This window comes from Cyanistes caeruleus, chromosome 7, assembly GCF_971803275.1.
Source record: "Cyanistes caeruleus chromosome 7, bCyaCae1.hap1.1, whole genome shotgun sequence".
Taxonomy (NCBI): domain Eukaryota; kingdom Metazoa; phylum Chordata; class Aves; order Passeriformes; family Paridae; genus Cyanistes; species Cyanistes caeruleus.
Window position 1 is genome coordinate 38,207,656 of NC_141707.1, and position 20,467 is coordinate 38,228,122.

General features: G+C 40.5%; 3 long non-coding RNA genes across 6 annotated transcripts in view; 2 read left to right on the forward strand and 1 right to left on the reverse strand.

The window, feature by feature from the left end:
- LOC111932339 (uncharacterized) overlaps positions 1-20,467 on the forward strand; it is a 105,401-nt gene that overhangs the window by 64,449 nt on the left and 20,485 nt on the right. For 2 of the 4 annotated variants that reach the window (XR_015289208.1, XR_015289212.1), the window contains 4 exons: positions 8,215-8,310; positions 17,897-17,931; positions 18,941-18,999; positions 19,071-19,185. This is a non-coding gene — a long non-coding RNA (uncharacterized LOC111932339). Of the gene's footprint in view, positions 1-1,714; positions 3,214-8,214; positions 8,311-17,896; positions 17,932-18,940; positions 19,000-19,070; positions 19,186-20,467 lie in introns of those variants that run through there. The other 2 variants (XR_015289210.1, XR_015289209.1) reach the window with 2 other exon arrangements.
- LOC147652316 (uncharacterized) lies at positions 2,271-11,008 on the reverse strand. Its single transcript, XR_015289213.1, has 2 exons — positions 10,780-11,008; positions 2,271-5,759 (listed from the first exon to the last, which is right to left on the reverse strand). It is a non-coding gene; the product is annotated as an uncharacterized LOC147652316 (long non-coding RNA).
- LOC147652317 (uncharacterized) lies at positions 6,168-7,406 on the forward strand. Its single transcript, XR_015289214.1, has 3 exons — positions 6,168-6,205; positions 7,111-7,135; positions 7,373-7,406. It is a non-coding gene; the product is annotated as an uncharacterized LOC147652317 (long non-coding RNA).

A 20,467-nucleotide genomic window follows, 5' to 3' on the forward strand; every position in this document is an offset into this window, starting at 1 on the left:
ATATTTGGCCAAAGTGGTGTCCTATCTGAGGCCACCTAGATGCAGAGCAAGCTGAATTAATGCATCAGCCTCTATCTAGGGCCAAGGGATCAAGGAATCCGAGGAAGATTCCCCTCTCATATGCCAGCTTGCAGAAGAGCTGATGGACTTATTCCATAGTGAAAAACATCCCAGATACCCTGAGATGAAAAAAAATCTGTATTTCTGCTTCAGACCATTTTGCTCACCAAAATTTGGGTATCTGCTTGGCTGATGCAAACCATTAGCCCTTGTTTCGTACCAAGGTCAGAAAGCTGTTAATGCAATAAATTAATAGTTTAGCACAAAATTTAGGTGGTTTTGTTTCGGGTTTTTTTTTTAATAATAGGTTATTTCTTCTTCATTCCCTTTGAAAATTTTCCAATCCAAGGAAATATTTGTGGGAAAACTGAACTGACTGAGGTTCATACTTGGAAAGGGAGATGTGGTAGGTCCAGCCTCTGTGATCAGGTGGTGCTGAATGCCCATCTGGGAAAACCCTTGTCCTGTGATCCACCAAATAAGGTGGTAACTTTTACCTGTCAGCCCCAAAGCTTGCAGAAAAGCAGAAACAATTAAGATAAGCAGTGAAACTGGGACATGGTAAAAGGCTGGGGAAAAATGTGGGAAGAAGAGGAATTTCCCTTGCAATCCAAAGGCTAGGATTTCCATCCTTACTTGCAGCTCTAGGGGAGAGGAAGGTGATTAGAGAAGGTGGCTCTGCTTTTTACTCCCTGGGGAGGAGGGGATGCAGCATCCTGGACCTTGTGGCTGTTATGGGATGTTCTGAGCACTTTGGAGATTTGGTAGGAGGAGGCGAATTTCTACCAGTTTCTGTTGCCAAGCTGCACACCACAAATGTGTCTGTAAGCCCTGAGAAATAAATATGACTGCAGCTTTGTTTATAAGTGGCATAAAAACAACAGAGACAGCCAGTCAGCCAGCTTTTATAAATTATAATTTTAAACTGAAAACATAATTTGAGGTCAAGGCTGCTGTTCTGATTTCCAGGAATTTTTTTTTTCTTTTAATTCCCTGATTTTTGCCTCTTCCTCCTTCATGCAATTTTACCCATGTTCAAATATTCAAAACAGAAATAAATGAGGAATAGGAGTACTATTCTTAGAGGGTAAAAGATGAAAATTTCAAATTATATTGTGGGTATTTTAGCTCTTTGAGCAACTCCATGTTTTCCTGAGGGAGAAGGTGTGCAGCCCTTCAGATTTTGTTGCTGTATTTTAGGGCTTCAGCTGCAGATGTGTTTGTGATCAGCCAAAATGGCCTTTGCAGCACATTGGGGAGCACAGATTTTAAATCAGTTATTTAAATTTAAAAAAAAAACCCAAATCCCTAACAACAATTCCACTACTACTGTAAAATTCTCCCAAATTGAAAGGTGTAGTGTTTGCATCATTGATATTGGCAGTAGATGTAGGAATTTGTATGAACTTTTGCTAATTAATCTCAACTGTTTATTTAAATCGAACAATATTTGCTTTTGTTGTTTATCATGCAGATGTCCTCCATTTAGTTTTTTCTTTTTCTTTATAAGCTTTCAAGGCTTTTTATTGCTGCCTAATCCCTTCGAATGTACTGTATATCACATTTATGAAATGTATGGGTACCAGAGAGAAGCAGACAACTTTGTTCTTAAACAAAGACCCCAGGATAAGGGGCGATGTTTTTCCCCTCACAGGTGATGGAGTACGTACAAAGAATGCAGCGGATAATGGCAGTCCTGTCCTCTGAACAGATGGTGATGGTCCTGTTGCTAGGATAAGGCCTGAAGAATTTAGTTTTTAATTCCACATTATTTGCCTCAGTGCCATGAATATCCCTAGGTTTCCTCAGGCAAAAATACAACAAACACACAGAAAGAGAAAGAGAAGTGACATGCGGATAGAAAAGGAGACAGAGCACGGGAAAGGACTGGAGCCAGGTCAATAGAAGCTTTTGGGAAAATGTCTGCTCAGCTGTCTGCAATCACCTGGGTTTGAAAGGCAGGCAGGAAGGAAGATTGGTTTGGCATGAGAACGAGGCCTTTGATGCTTTAGATACCACAGAGAAAAATACGCATTTCTTCCCATTAGAAGTCTGTTGACTTTCCTAATTAAGATAAACATGTTTCTGAAGAAGTTAGCTCTCACAGTACTACATTTGTAAAAACAACCATGCTTTTAAAATATATACACAGACAAGGACGTGTGCCAAGAACTAGTGCTGGTGTGGTCTTACAAATCACTTTACAGGAATATTTTTAAATCATTGCTTTATTTAAAAGTGAGCGGATTTCATTCCCTCCAGTCAATTAAATATCTAATTTCAACTCAAGTAGATAATAACCAAAGTATTTTTATATAAATGAATGAACAGTTAGAAAACTGTTAAACACACAGCCCTCAAGCATGAAAAATATATTCGTTTAACTGTTTTATTCTTTTATGACTAATTTACTACAGAGATTTTTGCACTTACATCATTTTCAGTTTTGGCACTGGGGGAAAGAAATCTTATTTAAAAAAATTAATTCAGATTGAAATTCTCAAGGATCCCTGTGCCACCTGAATTATTCTATCAACCATATTAAGGATGTGGTAGATGGTGCTGGTGGAGTTGTGATTTTTCCACAATGGCAATTTTGAGGAAAAAAACCAAAAACCTGTGAAAACTTCCAGTCATCCAGTTCCCACAACAAAGCACGTGTTAAATATCAAAAAACATGTTGAATTCATAAAAGGACACAGTGCCTGTAAAATGTAGAATACCTGAGGTTTGGGGGATTAGTTGCAATATTGTCCCCTTTCTAGGTGGCTGTACAAAGCCAGACTGTTTTAAATTTTAAATGATTTAAAGGAGCCCCATATCAGATGCTCTGGGATTGGTGAGTCTCTGGCTGAAATTGTTGATTTTTCCTCCATAATGATTCTGGTAATTGGGATGTGATCCATGATTTATCACATAACAATATAGTGAGAAGGAAATTATACGATAAATTGGCTTATATTTTGTGCTTAAGAATAAGTTGAGGAAAATGTAGATGAGGCTATATGGGACAGAAAGTGCACTGTGTACCAAAATACATAGTATATGTTATTTGTATGTGTGTGTTTATGCATATATATATAATTCATGGTTTTGTCCTTAAAAATTGGCAGAATTTAATTTTATCAATAAAAGGATATTATGTTTCAGGAAGGGTTTCAAAACCAGCTCAGTTGGAACAGAAACTTTTCCTGGTCTTCAAGCAGTTTCTGTTCTCATTTTCTATCAGAAATATTAAGTAATATAAAATGTATCAGAATTTATTGATATTCAATTCTCTGGATATCACATTGTCTGGGAACCACATAATCAGTAAACAGGCAAGAAAATAATCACTAACACACTCTCACTACTATATTCTATTTCCAAGCACTCCTTTATTTTTACCCCAATTTTTTGGTGAAATTGGTGATTCGTTTATGGAATTTCTTATCCCTCATATTCATCTTGAAAAATATTCAACCAGCTTGTTGAATATTTGTTTTCTTAATTAGCACCTCTAGATGTTACCTGGTTGTTCTCAATTCTCACTTTTTTAGGGCATAGTCACTTGTTCTACCCCATTCAGAGGATTAATAGAATTTTGCTTAATATTAGATGTTCATCAGAGGGATGTCTTGGGTGCAGATGACATCTGACTGCCTGAGGGACACAGCTCCAACCTCTACGTGTCTTGGTGAGGCTGCTGAGTAGATGCATTTTTCAATTTATTGTACAAAATGATGAGGTGAATTTGGTTCACAGCCCTTCATGTGTAAATAAATAAAAATACCTCTGAAACTTGAGCGGAGATGAAAGAAGCCGTTTCCGTCGAGAGCGGGAGAAGTGGTTTCCCATGCCGTGTGCTTTGTGACACACACAGGAGCCTTTGTGGCTCATCTTGTTTATCCTTCGTATTCTAAGCAGGAGTCAGACACATGCCTTAAAATGGGATAATGTGTCACTTCTGACATTGCTCTTTTTCTGTAGTTTGTGTTCTTTCCTTAAATACTGGCTGTTCTTTTAGAAGCCTGTTGTGAAGAAAGATGTGTGTGCTATTCTTCTCAGTTCCTGGTTCATGAAGTATCATACTCTGTGACCTTTTCAGATTATTAGAAAGGAATCCAGATTAGAAAATGCTTTATGTTTTAATCTCATTACAATGGTACATGAATTTCCTTAAAAGCCAAGTTTTCTTTGCTTTCTAATCTTAGGCTATTTCTTTTTCATACAAACGCAAAAGGTGCCAGTGGCACAGCTACCTCGTGTAATGAAACACATAGATTTCTCTTCTACTTATTTTATTTCTCACATTCATCATTCATATTTAATGCCACAGGCATTTGACTTCTTAATTCCCTATATTGAATAGAAGAGGCATGCACAGCATGCACTCTGGTTTAATGACTTGTAATTCTTCTTCATTGATGACACACTTTTTCACCTGGGAAACTTGTGGTGCCAAACTTCCTCTCACATGTGTGATGCAGTCAGTATCCTTAACAAGGTGGTGATGGCTGGAGAGTGGAATGACTGGAAAGTGTAAGGTCCTAACCTTAAATGCCTCTTAGAGTGAGAGAACACTGGCCTAAGGGTTTTTCTGGTGATATATATGTATATGTTTATTATTTTTTCCCTATAGTTGAGCCTCAGTTGCTGACTTCTCTCCTGCTGGCTCTATAACATGCCTCTTTGCTTATTCATTCTCTTTTTGTGAGTCAGATTTCGGGTAATACACAACTTTCCCACCGTAAGATAATTAATATTAACCTACTGAGTAGATTTGCTAGTAATATTTCCAACATATAGGTTTTGTAGACTTCAGCAGGACTAGAAGATCATATGACTGATAGATTACAGTGTCTGATGTCAGTATTTTGGACTAAGATATGATGGACTAAGCACTATCCTGAATGTTATTGTTTATTTACAGACATCTCATAGGACTGTCATAGTTAGGGTTAGTTACTTATAAAAGCGTAAGATTTTGGAATAAAATGTTCTGTAGAACTACAAAGCATTCAGGCCATTATAAGAACATTGCACCTTTCCAGGTTGTCAAAGCACTTTAGAAGCATTTATCAGCCCTCATAGCACAGAAACATGGGAAATCTTATCTTTTATTGATTTCCCAAGTGGGTTGGCTGAGACACTGAAGAGTTCTGGTTTGCTAACTGTGAGCACTCTGATAGCCAAATGCAAGTCTGAAGGAAAACAAAAAATGATACTGAATTTCCCCTCAAACTATTACAGGGAAACCTTTTGGAGAGCTTCCCTCAGGAAAACAGAGGGAAAGAGACAGAGAGGAAGTTGCCTGGTTATTCAGGCAGAGCACTCCTGAGTGGAAACAGGAGGATGTGGAGAGATTTTGCAATTTGAGTCAGTTCCAGAGTAGAGGAACACTCTTCATTCAAAACTTGCTCAAGGTATGTGTTCTTCATGAGGATAGGTGGCATGTGGATGGAGGGGGAGATTTTTCTTTTGGAAGAGGAGGCCTAGGTATGAGATCAAGCCCAGTTTGGTTCCTCATGTTCCAGGAAAGGTGGAGGTTTCTGGTCCTTTTCAATCTGACATCAATTTTTCAGCAAGATCCAAGAAGTGAAAGAAGTAATACTTGAGTGAGTGCAGTGATCACAGAAAAATGAATGTTATTCTATTCATGAATGGTGATTTAACTGTGGTCTTAGTAATAGCCTTGAAGTTTTCCTTTGGAATATATCCTAAAGGATTAAAAAATAAATTAATGGTGCATGTTGGAAAAGATCTTCAAACATTTCAGCATAAAAGTACAAAGCTTAGATCTGAGAGGGATTTCAGAGGTCATCTAGTTCCAACTCCTGTCCCAAGGCAGGAGCAGCTCTACCTAAAATGTGCTTTGGGTGTCAGGTGGTTTTTTAGCCTTGGAAATTTTCCATTATTTTCATAACTTTCCACTAGTCCTCCCTTCCACCCCCCGCCCTTGAAGATCTTAATGTATTTAGTGTTCTGATTTTTCTTTAGCAGTTAGAAATGTCTCAGAAAGTGGTTATTAATAAATCATTAAAGGTTTGCATCTCATTTAATTTCCTTGCTGCTCTACTACTCTTTATTTCCAACCGTAGTACAAAGTCATTTTGAAAACAGAAGAAGGAATCTTTCACAACTGAGTCAAATCTAAATGATGGGGGTAAGCCCAGAGATTTTTTCCTATACCTAGAATGCTCTTTGTTATTCAACTTATTTGCTTAGATTAAAGGTTTCTTAGCCTGATCTTATTTTATCTGGCATTGGTGAAGAAGAAATAATTTTGTGTGCAAGGCTTTAAAAGCTGCATATCTTGAACATGGAGTCACTTCTCCAGTAGGGCTGTCCTGGGAATAGGGAATAGCAAGGTTGAATATAAGGCTTGATAACTACAGATATTTTCAGTAGCACCAAAGGAGGTATGGGAAGTGATGAAAAAACTTATGAAAGGTAAACGGACTATAATTCATACTAAATATCTCCCCTTGTGCAGAAGCTCTTTTTAAATTACTCAGATAAATGAGCTCATTTATGGAATATTTTGTACTGCATGAACTTATATGGGCACCTGTCATGTATATATATTTTTAATACTGAACTCATATAGATGGCTTGAAGTCCCCCTTGCCCTTTAGTAAATTTAAATCTCCCACAAAGCTGCTGTACAGTAGTCATAAAAAAACATTTATGGTTCAACATAATTTCCCTTCATTTCTTTTTCTCTTTCTTTTAAAAAAAAAGGCAGTTTAAAAGTAATAAAGCACTTCCTTCTGTAAATCTTTGATCTTTTTTCTTCCTAAGGGAAGATTAATTTGTAAATATGCTAATGGATTTGTATAATATGAAACCTTCATAAGAAAAACTACATTAGTTCATATGAATGAACACATCTATCTTATTCAATTTATAAACTAATGGCTGAGAGCATCAACAATGCATTCTGCTCAGTCTCATGTCCAAAATCACTGCCTGTGATTCAAAGACAGCACAGAATTTTGTGAAAAAATGTGAGTTTGACCAATTTTATTTTTTCCTCATTTTCTTTTTTTTCCAATTTGTTTGCAATAGTGACATTTGCTGCTGCTCCAGCCAGGTGAGCACCCTGCTCTGAAGAAATCTCATGTGATGGGAGTTGCATGATGTGGCTGTGACACATCCAGCTGCATGCCTTCCTAAGGAATCCTGCTGGTTTGCGGCGGGGTGCTGAGCCTGTAGGCACAGTGATCCCTCAGACAAGCACCCTCTGAAGCTGAATGACAGCAAAATGTTCATCCAGACTTGTCCTCACCATCTCCTGGCTGGGACAGTGATCATGCCACTTTCTTTCCAGATGGAAGCCTTGGAGGATGTTGTTTCCACCGCTGCAGGAGCTGGATGCAGAGATCCTTGTGGATCCCCTCCAGCTCAGGATATTCTGTGCTGCTGTGCCTCTCTACTGCCCCAGCCTCTGTGCCTGCCCAAGCTGCCCTCTCTGCTCCATGGCAGGATGGGAAGGGGCAAGGACTTCATGGGGGGTTCAATCCAATGCAGGTGCAGCAAAAAGTGGGTCACTGGAAAGTTTTTGTACTCTGCGTCCTGGGTGCCTCTAGCCAATGCAGAGTTCCTTCCTCTTCCCCCCAAGCCCTTATTTACCTATTCCCATGTTTTTGCCTTTATTTGGTTTATTCTGGTGCTTAGCTGAGAAGCTGTGGAGGGTTGAGGTTTGCTCCAGCCCTGCCTGCCAGGGGCACCTCTTCTGGGACAATGGGCCTGGCAGTGGAGAGGCCATAGAGAGGCTGGGGCAGAACCTGCTGCATTCAGCATTTTCTCTCTGCTAAGGTCTCCTTACAATTTAATTTTCTCTGTGATCTTTTTCTCCTGGTGTTCCTTTGCCTCTTTTCGTTTCTGAGCTAAACAATCCCAATAGAAACTTGACATCATTAAGTGAATGTAAAAATCAGAGTCTGTGTGTTGATTCACAGGGGCTGTGCTGCATGGTCACACCACGGAACCCCAGCACAGGAATGCTGCTTTAGCCATGGGCTCATCTCCCTGCCACTCCACGAGGAAGAAATCCACATACTTTGGATTTATTCCCTTCAATAGCTGGCATATTTTTAAATAAAAATTGCCTAGAAAGGATTTAAATTGATTTTGAATTTAGCCCTAATTTTGATGCAATTTTGTTTGCAGAATGAAGCCTAGCGCCGGAGGAGCCTAAGTGGTGCCCTTGTACCTCTAAGCACCTCTAAGCTTTATACGGTGATTTTTCAGGCCTGGTTTATTAAGGTAAGCACAGATATGTTGAACTTCAAGCCAGCATAGCCAATGAAGGATTGTTTGATGTGCTCAGGGTACTCAGTGCTGCCGTCGTTAGCAGCTTCTTTTCCCAAGGGCTGACAGATTTGTGTCCGGCTCCAGCTCATGGCTTTCATCCTGCTGCCATAAACAAAAGGTGTGCATTTCTTCAGGCGTGGAGCTTACCCAGACTCCTTCCCTCGTTTGATGCTATCGTGCTCTGGATAAGAATAGAATTGTAATGTGCACCTTGAGGCTGGAGAAAAGGAGCGCAAGGAGACAACCCACGGCTGATTCCTAATAGGGGTGGGTGGGAAGGAAGTGTCAAATGCTGCTCAGAATAGATGAATATTATAAAGGAGTCTGCGAAGATCAGAAATAAGGGAGATTCAGATCTTTTTTTCCCTTTCTTTTCTGTCCAGGAAATTCTTTCCAGGGCTTCTCAATAGGAGTGGGGATGGAGGGTGAGCAGAGTGAAACTGGTGGGAGAGATGTGGCTGCTGTAACAGAGCTGAGCCTGCAATGCCAGAGTCTGTTCTCTTAAAAAAAGAAAAGGCAGGGGGTGGAGGGGGGTTTAGGCTTTTCTCTAGCAAAGTTTTCTTCCCAACAGTCAAAAATAATAGAAAGTAGACACAGAAGAGATCTGTTAATTGATCTTGTCCATATCTTGCCCAACACAGGGTTATTCCCTGCAGCATATTTACTAGTGCTGAGTTCAGCTTTGTTTTTAAAACCTCCAGTGACAATCTCCCGAGGGAAGTGGTGAAAGCCTGACTCTACAGCCTACTACATTTCCTTGTCGATCTGCTTTGCAGAGGGAGACTCTCACAAACCAGGAAATATTTTCTGACGTTCAGCCTACACCCCTCACTTTTTTTTCTTTCATTTCTGTCTTATTAATTCTATTTATACTCCTCTGTATCATGCAAAATAATGTCCTTCCAGGAGCACATCACGAGTTCTAACACTAAAAGGTTATGTTCTTGAGAAAGAAGAGCTTTGCCTCATGTTGATTCTTTCTCAAGCAAAGTAAATGCATAATTTAGTTCCCTGATCCATTGCTGGCTCATAGGTGGTTGTTAAACAGCTGCAGGTAGAATTTCAGGTAGGCCCCTAAACTCAAGATATTCTGCATGAAAAGAGCCAACAAATCAATAGGATGAATCCTTACCACATTTTAAAATTTAATTTCTAATATCTATATTTTTGCTTGCTTCACTTCATCAGTAGAAGTCTTTCTGCAAAGCATGTCCTTTCTCATTGCCTTTCCCCCCACTCCTAATCTTAGCTCTAGATCATGATTTGGTCAAGATCCTATTTAAATAGTTTTGGGGTTGCCAGCATGGTGTGTTCTGATATTCAGATCTCATAATCCAATTTTGAAATTAAAGAGCTCGGGGCAAAAACACTCACATAACTGAAATGCATGTTTTTGAGCACTGTGCCAGTGTTTTCTTAAGAAGAATATACCAAACCTCCTCTTTTTCTTCCCAATTAATACAACAAATGTCATGCACACAATGTCTCTTTTTAACTCGTGCCCCGTGTGAGCACAAGAGACAGCATAAATGTAAGCTGGGCTATGATTTCAGGGAAGGTATCTGAATTCCAGCTGAATGCAGAAAATATGCAGAAGAGCAACTGATTTACAGTGCCTCATTTGCTCTCTTAGCAGAACGATGTTCTCTGTATTCCCAACAATAAAAGCAACAGCAAGGAAAAAATAAGTCAGTGTGCTTCCCCCCCATACCAAAGCTTCTTCTCCCCTCTGCCTAAGTCATTATTTCAAGTTTCTCAGTATTAAATCTAAAGGTTCATCAACTCACATCTTTACAGCTCTGTCTTTCTGTATACAGGACCCTGTCTGCCTGTTTCCTCTATTGCACTATTTTGTTTGTACTACTGTAATCATTTTGCTGGCCCAGATCTGTGTGGGTGTGCTGGCAGCTTTACAACAAAGTTACATGGGAACTGAGTTAAGGTTGAATATTTATTAGAAGAAGCCATCTGGCGTCAGGCTGTCTGTACAGGGGGGCTTATTTCTTTAGTAGTCTCTCCTTTTTCTTTCTAGCTCTTCCTCCCTCTCTTTTCGTTTCTCATTTACGTGCCGCATATATGTGAAAAGTGGAACACACATCTTGACATATTGATTTGATTCCTGATATTTATAGCAATTAACCCCGCTCATGTGATTATCCCTGTCGCCTCACCCCATACCTCTCTCTCTCTCCCCCACTCTGTTCCCGTGGTGGGGGATGCTGGGGGTCTGTTCCCATGGTGGCAGCCCCCCGGATGCTGCAGGGCTCCCACCGCAGCCCCTTCCCTCTCCTGCTGCTTCCCACAGGCTCCAGGCAGCTCCAGTTTTGCTTAAACATCCCTCTCCTGCTCCTTCCACACTTTCCCTCCTCCAGCTTGTGAGCTCATAAAAGAGTGCTGCGCTCCAAAAATCTCCCGACTCACCATGTTAAACAAACTAGCCAGCAGAAGGGTGTCCGTGCTATTTCACCATTTGTATGACATCGCCAGGCTTCAAAGTGCAGCACTAAATTGCCAAAAGATGTTTACTTTACTTGCTTAAGAGCTCCTCGTAATTCAATTGTTCTCTCTCCCGCAGTAGAAACACACATGCATCCTGAGCCGTGCTCTTGTGAGCTCCCACTAGTTATTTACCCACGGGCTTTCCTCCCTTGTTTTTTACACAGTGCTTGACTTTTTTTAATTTTTTTTTTCTTTTTTTTTTTCTCTCCAAGGGCTTCTGTCTCAAGGTAATTTGTTTTTTCTTGGGTGCTCAACCGCAAGGACCTTGAAACATGCAGCTGTCTGGCTGCCTTTTTTTTTCCACTCAGTGACGGACATTTAGTGTTTTTTCCAAAATAATAATTTTTTTCCATTTTTATTTTTTATTTTTTAATTTTTTTTTGGTTTTTTTTGTTTTTAAACATGCACAAAATTGGACATCCAAAATTATTGGTCACCTTGGAAAACCTTGACCTATTTTTCCTAGCAGGTCAGGGAAGCTGATGCAGTCAAGCTGGCAGCCCTTTCCCACCATTCCTGACTTTTGTAAGTTAATATTCCGGCCTCAGAGCCTTGCATAACCTCCCCTTGCTCGTCGGTGTGGTGGTTTTGGTGGCGATGCCAGGTGGGAGAAGAGGAGCACTGGGCAGCAGAGATTCTTTCCGCTGACAGAAACAGTGAGTCACTACTGTCCTGTGATTATTCCCGGGCCTTTTTGTGCCAAACCTTGCCTGCAGGGATGAAAGGAAAGCCCTTTCTCCGTGACCTATGCCAGGGGTTTGCAGCCTCCCAAGCTCTGGCAAAGCACAGCACGTGGGCTGGTGTTGTGCAGTGCAAAGTAAGGAATGAGGGCTGGGAGCCATGGTGGCCCAAGGATGTAAACTGGGACATGTGGTGATTTCCAGCTTCAGCCTCCTGCTGCTTTTTTGCTGGTTGGATGAGTGGCAGCCTGTTGTCTCCTCCCCCAGGTAGTGTCCCTGGACTTGTTGTGTATGCTTAATCTGGGATAGAAAAAAAATAAGGGTTTTTCCATGTGGTGCGATAGGATGGATGAGCAACAGCCCTGCTTGTGGGAAAGGGGTGGGAAGTGGAGCAAGGAGTGGGAGCAATGCAAGGAGGAGAAGGTTGTTGAGGGATGGGTGATTAAGGAAGCTGGAGAGAGGAGCTGCTGAGCTCACCTTCCTTCCTCTTTTGAGTTTAAGTGAAGGAGGCTGCCCATTTTCAAGTGGTTATTCTTTCATCTGTAATATGAAAGGGGGCCAAGACAAGTATTCTGTTGAGTGCCAGTGTTCTTAGCTCCTGATTCTCCATCAAAATGGGACAGAGTGAATCGTGTAGGTTTTGTTTTCTGTGCCTTATGCACAATGACATGAGTCAACCCTGGATCTGAAGCCCACTGAAGTTCCATTGCCCAGCAGACTGGAAGGGTTGTGCTTAAATCGGTGGGCAAGACATTGACTTTGTTACTGCTGTTAATTCATTTGTCCTTTGGCAAATGAAGTCATCTCAAGTCATCCTGTGTCATTTGTAAAAGCATAATAATGATTGTTTTCTACAAGTATTGCAAAGGAAGGGGTGCTTTGCTAGTAGACTTCTGTGAGATGCTTAGAAGAAAACTTGTGTAAAGGTGTGTAGCTCAGTTTCCTTTGTCCTACAAGGCTGGCATATAAACTCTATTTTATGTACCAAAGAACAGGCAGAACAGCTCATTACTGGTGTGAACAAAATATATAAAAAGAGGGTTGAGTTCAGGTTTGCTTTAAAGCCTGTTGCACTTATCAACTTCCCATGCTCTCTGGACAGGCAGCCTGAGTATTAATCTCTGGTGAAATATGTCAGTGCTTTCCCTGGGCTGGTGTTACACAGACCAGAGCAGATAATGCCTGAGCAAGGACAGGGATGGGGCAGCAGCTCTGACAGGGATGAGAAAGCAGCCCTGAGACAGGATGAGTGCTCAGGATGGGGCAGGACATGGGAGAGCTTCAGTGGCAGATTGAGTACTTTAAGCAGTGAGTACTGTCACCAATTAAAATAGCCATAAAAAGCCAGACATTCCTCGCTGGAATAACTCATAACAGATCCCCAGCACTACGTTACCTTTCAGCAGAGCTCTGTGAGGGAGCCCTGGCCTCTGCAATGTGTAGATCTGATCAGGAAAAGAGTCAGAGAAGAGCTTTTTCCCATCCCAGACCACACCATCCCATTAGTGTCACTCTGTGATGGTCTTTCTCAGGCTCTTTTCCCATTTCTGAAACCAGCACAGATTTTCAGCAATCTCTTTTTTAGTGTCCCCCTCCTTTCTAGGACAGATACTCCCAGAGAATAACCCTTCTGCTTGATCTGAGGGTAACTCACAAAACTGGTGACTGGCAGCATCATCACTTGTCAGCTCTATAAAAACACCAAATTTGGCCCACTGTGCTCCAGACATGGACTGGGAAATCCCCCAGAATAGAAGCAAGGGGAGGATAGAAATGCAGACCAAGAAAGCAGGACCACTGAACCCTCTTAGCCCTTTGTTTGAAGAAATTACACCCAGAAATGCCCAGAGAAGTTAATCTAAAGTGTAAATGCAAAGTAGGGGAGCGTGTATCTTAATGTGTACCTTCAATAGGACAGGCAGCTTGATTTCCAGTACCAGAAGTGAATAAATACTTTAGATTTGTTTGTTTCCACTTCCCAGGTAGTCATTAAAAAGTTTCCATCGAGCCTTTTTTCTGTTTGATCAAATTTGCCTGTAGCTAAACTTATTACTTTCGTTTTTAAATATATGAGTATAAAGGTGCTGGCATGCATTTGAATGAAAAATACAAATTTAATAATAATAATAGCAAAGTAAAGCACAGACTTCAAAACATGAATCCAAGCACTGTGATTTGTCTTGGAAGAGCTGAGGATCTGAGCTGTAGTAGGACCACGTGGCCCCTGTGGTGGAGCAAACCCTCCCAGCCCAAAGATTATTCAGGGAAAGAGCCAAGTGACACACTTAAATAACAACTGTGCTAAAATCCTCATTGCTTTAGTGCTTGGTGAAAAAGGAGGAGGTTGTGACAAGAATGTGTGTATTTTGAATTTTTGTGTATGAAGTGTTTTGATACCAAACCCAGTCTATGCAGTGCCCCTATTCTGTTCTAATGACTGTTTATTACAGCAGTGAAACATCCTTGGGATCCTAAAACTTATTTATTTCAGATGTCAGTGTGCCCAAACGGGCCAGCTACAGATGAGACCCTTTTATTAGAGGGAATTTTGCTGCATTCCCCATCCCTCAGAGCACCCTGGACACTCCCATGGGGCTGCACCAGCCCCAGATGCTTGACTTATGAAACAGAACATGGTCTAAAACCCAAACTCTTCTCTCTACTGCTCATTCAGTCCAACAAAATGCGTTTTATTGTTGTTTCTTGACTTTTTCTTTGCAGACACAATTCCTCCAGGCTATTGTTATTTCAACAAAAGAGAGGGAGGATAGGCTCAGAGAGTCACTCTGTGGCTTTCTGGTGAGGAATTAAGAAATACTCTAACAGTTTAATAATGATAATCTCCAAATAGTTCATAACGGCATTAAGAGTAATTAATGACATTTGAACAGTAAGAGTACTTAATCCCTAGGGAAATGTGATAGCCACAATTTTATTTACATCTGAAGTTGTTTCAAAGGTAAAGGGAAAAGACTAATCTGTCTTTAAAATGGTTTCGTACTTGCACTCTTTCAGATTTTATCTTAGTTTATTATAAGCAAATAAAAATTATAGCTTTTCTGCCAATAATAAAAACTGCATTCCATGTTAGATTCAGCATTTGGTTAAAAATAAAGAGGAACTCTTATATGTTTCCTGTGGGATTAAGATTTACTGAAAATTATAAATCACCAGTGATACTGTGGTTTACAAAGAAGGATAACTTCTTCTAAAAGACCCACATATTTACATTTTAAAAACATTTTTCATAGCCTTTAGAGCCATTAAAAGAACTTAAATAATTTTGAGGATAAATGCTGTGTTCTTTACCTTTTATGTTTTAGCAGCACTCCTTATTTTCTCTCCATGCAGCTGACCTCCCTAAACCTTTGAAAAACGCTGTTACATCCTTCTTACGTTTTCACAGTTTTACAATGAGGGGAAAAATAACTCCTGTGATAGTTTTCAAGATAATACTCGAAGCAGCCTGATTCAGATGTTTAGCTTTCGAGAGTCAACAGAAGGAAAAGGCTTTCGTTGACCTTGGGTTTTGAGAATAAATAGGATAACACCTGATTCCAGACAGGAAGCTTTAGTTGGGGTAAATATGCAGAGCAAAGCAGAGGGTGTCAATCCAGTTTAGCATTTGAATGCAGCCTCTGCTCTTTTGGTTATGCTCTTGAGCCTGTTTCTACTTTTGGCTCTTAAATTCCACAGAACTTCTGTAAAATCAGCAGGGACAGTGCTAATAAATTTATAATGTTGTTTTGTATTTCTGAACATAGTACCTCAGTAATTAGGTGAAATATTTATGATGAATATAAAACAATGCAAATTCATTTGTTTGCCTGAAAGCCAGCTTGTTATTTATTTAGATTTATCTTTGAACGATTCTTAAATTGAATCACAGTATGAATGAGGGTGATATTTAAAGCAGAGAAAATTTGCTATAGTGTATTGATGCATTACACTCTATTAGCTAGTGTTAAAGCTATGCAGAGGATGTTTAAAAAAAAACCCAGAAAACAAAAAAAAACCACTTTGATCTGAGAATAATTCCTTTTTTGTCTTATTTTGGTAGGAATTCCACAAGCTGACTTAATTCCCCACTGCTAAAATCTTTAATAAATCTGGTGTTTCATTATAGCAGTTATACATATGTGAACTGGATCCTGAATTACAGGACAGGTTATACATATGTGAACTGGATCCTGAATTACAGGACAGGTAGGAGTAGGTTCAGCATAATATAATCTAATTTTCACCTCAGCTGGCTATGTTTTCCTTCATGGGCTACTACTTCCAGTAGTTTTTGTCATTTACTATTTTCAGTCCTCTAACTAATTCCAACCCAATGAATGTAGTGACCTATGAAAGGAAATGTCTGTGCAAAGTGTCCCTGTGTTGATGATTATGAACTAAATTGTTTACTTCGTTTGGATTTTTTTTTTTTCCTTCCCTAAATGAAAAATATCTTCCAAAAATAACTTCCTTTGCAAACATAATACTGTTGCTCTCCTCAGCTTTTTGCTTGACAGTCATCATGTTCATATCATGACTAAAGGAGGTTATCTTAAGGTAAAAAAAAAAAATAAAAAAAGTATATGTATTCAGTTTGAAAAGGATGTTTTATTTTGAAGCCCTTTTGTGAGAAAGTGTGCATCCAGAAATAGGAGCAGCTATAGATTTTTATGATATTTTATCTAATTTTGGGTGGACTGCTAATGTGCTGAAAAATTATAGAGGCTCACGTGTGGGAAGACTTCACTAATAAGCACTTTGGCAGTGTGTGATATGAACATATCCTCTGCTTCTTGCTTGATCCTGGTTTTGGCAAAACAGCCTTGAGCAATCAAAGGTGACCAACTCTTAGATGAATTGACCAAGTACACTTTCCATAAGGTTCTGTCTCGCTGTCAAATCTGCAGCCAATACCTGGGTGTTTGAGGAACATATGGCCACTACTTGGGAGCTTCATTCCTCGGTTTTATCATCATTTGACATGTATTTTATGAGCATATAAATAGATTTTAAAATAGCTTTTCCCCATTACACGGTGACATCTAGGCTGTGATGCTCAGACCGAGAGCAGGGCTCCTGGACAAAAGCAGGGAATGAAGTTTCTACCTTATGGTGTCTTATGTTGCCACCAAATGTGCTGCCACCAGAGCACATGGACTGTGATACACGAGCAGGTGGGACACAGGAGCGAGATCTGTGTGTCAGTGCTGATCTATGACGTGTTCAGCCCAAGGTAGGCACCTGCAAGGATTTGCAGGTTGGAATTTCTCTTTTTCGTTGGCTTCCCAATATCTTCAGAGGGAGATAAAAGAGGGTTAGAAAACATGTGGGCCCTCTACATTAGGAAATGGGAAATCTGGTTACCTGGGATATGGAGAATGCTGAGCTACTCCAGGACTTTTTTTTTGCCTGAGTTTTCACTGGCAAGTGCTCCCCCAAAATGCAGAAAGCAAAGTCAGGGACTGGGAGAACGGAGAACCGGTAGAAGATCAGGTGTGAGATCACCTAAAGAACAAGAAGCTGCCACAAGTCATGGAACCTGAGGGAACACATTTACTTGTGTCCTGAGGTCCAGGCAGTTGTTGGGCCCCTGTCCATCATGTTTGAGAAGCCATGGCAGTCCAGCAAAGATCCCTCTGACTACAAGGGTGAAACAAAGCCTGCACTTTTAAAAAAGTGAAAAAAGCAGGGTGCTCACCTGTGCCCAGCAAGATGATGGAGGGGATCCTCCTGGAAACCATGCTAATGCACATGGAAAATTAGGTGGTGATTTGTGGCAGCCAACATGGATTCAGTATGAGCAAAGAGTGCCTGATGTGATAGGGTTAGAGTGTGGTGGATAAGGAAAGAGTGACCTAGAACTGTGCAAAGGATTTGTCGCTGTCCTGCAGGGCCTCCTTGTCTCTAAACAGGAGAGATTTAAAGGACTACATTTTCAATAAATCACCCATGCCTGCTGCTCAGTTTCTGGGCTCTTAAAAATTATCTGAAACATGCTGAAAACATAGAGGAGTGCTCAGTAAATTTAGTTGGCTTGAAATGTGCTACTGTGTGTTACTATGAGAATGCTGTTCGGAGTCTCTTGCTGCCACACGCGTCTTTTGGAAAACAATTTCCTTTTTGGAAATGCAAATCAGGCACTATGGTTTGATGCCATAGTAGGACTGGGAAGTTTGAGTCTGATACAGAAATATTAGTCACAGAAGAGGTAATTGAGTGCTGTGCTATAACATTTGTTACTGAAGAAATTTCATTTGTGATTCAGTCTTAGAGAATTAAAATCCACACGTGATGGGCACTCCTTGTCAATTTTCCTGTTCCTACACTAAAAGGTCTTGCTAAAATTTCCTTCTTTACAGGCATTCCCAGGAAAAAAATGAATTTGTCAGCTTCAGTAAGTACAGCAATGCTCCTCCTCTTCAAACCTCAGTGGCATGAAATTTTCAGCTTTTTTTTTTCATTTTTAAGATATAAAAATTTATTTCTCCTGGTGGATTGCCCATATGGAGAGATTTAAAGAAATATATGAGGCATATTCATAGCAAAGAACAAGTAAACATTCCCACTCTCTCAATTACTTTTGATTAAAAAAAAAATGGTATTTTTGAGCAAATCTCATAATTTTAAGGCTGTCTCTAGGCTTCAGAGCCTGAGTTGGCAATGGCACAGAGGTGGGGGGGTGTGCTGTGGAATGGTATGGAAGGCGAAGTCCTGTGATCATTTCCAGCTCTAGAAAGTAGGCTAAAAAAAAACCTCTTTTGAAGGAATATTTTGGTTAACGTTGTATTTCCTGATATTCCCGGATCACATGTGCCATAGAGTTCAAAAAGATTGTTCAAAAATCTAAAAATAGAAATCAAAATACTCAAAATAGGACTCCAGTGGTATAAATAACAATTTAAATCAGGGTGCAGAAATAGCTTGTGCTCAGCTCCCTGTCTCCGTGCCGAGCCCGATGATTGTGGGGCAGTGGTGGCACAGGGCTCCAGCCCCCACTGTCACTCCTCGAGCTGTGCTGCCCCTCAGGGCTCCCTCATCCCTTTCCAGATCCCCATCTCACCATGACACCCATGGATATGGTTGGACTTCACAGAATCATAGCATGGTTTGTGGAAGGGACCCTAAAGACTGTCATTTCACCCCTCTGCTATGGGCAGAGACACCCTCCACTATCCCAGGCTGCTCCAAGTCCCATCCAGCCTGGCCATGGACACTTCCAGGAATGGGGCAGCCACAGCTCCCCTGGGCAACCTGTACCGGGGCCTCACCATTCCCGGTGAGGATGGTAAAGATTTCTTTCCCTAATATCCTGTCTAAACCCATCCTCCTTCAGTTTGGAGTCATTCCCCCTTGTCCTGTCACTCCAGGCTCTTGGAAACTGTCCCTCTCCATCTTTTCTGTAGGTTCCCTTCTGGTTCTGGAAGGATGGAATTAGGTCGCACTGAAGATTCTCTTCTCCAGGGTGAACATTCTCAATACTCTCAGCATTTCCTCACAGAGGTTCTCCATCCCACTAACTTGAACCTCCTCTAGGCTCACTCCAACAACTCCATGTCCTTCCTGTGCTGGGGACACCAGAGATGAAGGCAGCACTGCCTGGACTCACCAGGATGGAGCAGAGGGGCAGGATGACCTCCCTTACTGTTTGGTCAGTATAAAAAGCAATATTTTACTGAGCAGACATACTAAACTTTCGGCCTTGGTTTACTGATGTCATTTTAGAAAAGTAGTTGGATCTGGCCCATGAGAAAAAGTGCATTTATTCTAAGAAAAAATGAAAATTAACTTTTTTTTTAATAATAATGACTTAAAATGTCAGAATGACTTTGCTATTAAACCCTCAGTATGTTTTTAGTAAGGGGACTACTGGTTCTTCCTCCACCTCCACAAGAAACCCACCCCAAACCCACATTTATGTTGTTAATAGCATAACTGCCTTAGTCCTAAGAAGTGATTCTCTGCTGTGGTTGACAGTGTTGGGGAAATAGCTGGCTAAGTGATTCTTGGATTTTAAACCACAAAATGCTGATCATGACTCCAACATTCACTTTTCAACTTTGGGAGGAACAGGATTTTGACCTCAGAAAAGGCACAGTGCCTGTACTGATTAACATCCTTGTGGATATCTTTTTCTTTAAGGGAAGGTCTATAGGAATAGGCCCTAAGAAATAAAGAAAATAAAAGTCACAGACTATGGGCTAGTAGTGAAGGCATGGTAGCAATGAAGAATGACAAAGAAGCAAAAATGAGAACTCAGAAACCAAATTATTCCCAGAAATGGAACTGTGGATATTTTCACTGCTCTTATTGGCTTTCTGAAAGCCACTCATGCTAACAAGAGTTTTATGTCCATACATTTCAGTGGAGAGCAGATACTATGCCAGTAGCAAAAATTTGTTTTAATTACAAGATGAAAATAATTTTTAGTGGAAATTGAAGTAGTTTAGGTCTCAATCCTGCAAAGAGTTTTATGCTTGTGTTTAATTAGTGTTAATGTCTCTAAGTAGTCCCATGATGAATCCTATTGATGAAAATGGCGCTGCTCAGCTTGGGTACAGCTAAACATAAAAATATGTCTTTACAGGGTTAAAGGCTTGGTTTGCAATTGCACAGATTGATTTTTCACTCCAGGTCTTGAAAAGAAAAGCTTGAATTCTGTGTTACAAATACATTTTGATTTCACTGTTTTATTGCCCTGGTCATTAAGATAAAGGCTGGATGTAGCAACCTGTTGACTCAAGAACTAAGCTACACCCAGTCCTTGCTCTTGTCCCTAAGGAAAGGTTTAAGATCCTTACCATTCCCCTGGTCTGATTTCCACCCTCTCTTAGCTTGCCATTCCCACTAATGAAAGTATTTCCACTATCCCTCAGAGTAAAGCAAAGCAAGAGCAAATTATTGATAGTAGCCACCTGCTGCTGTAGTTTAGA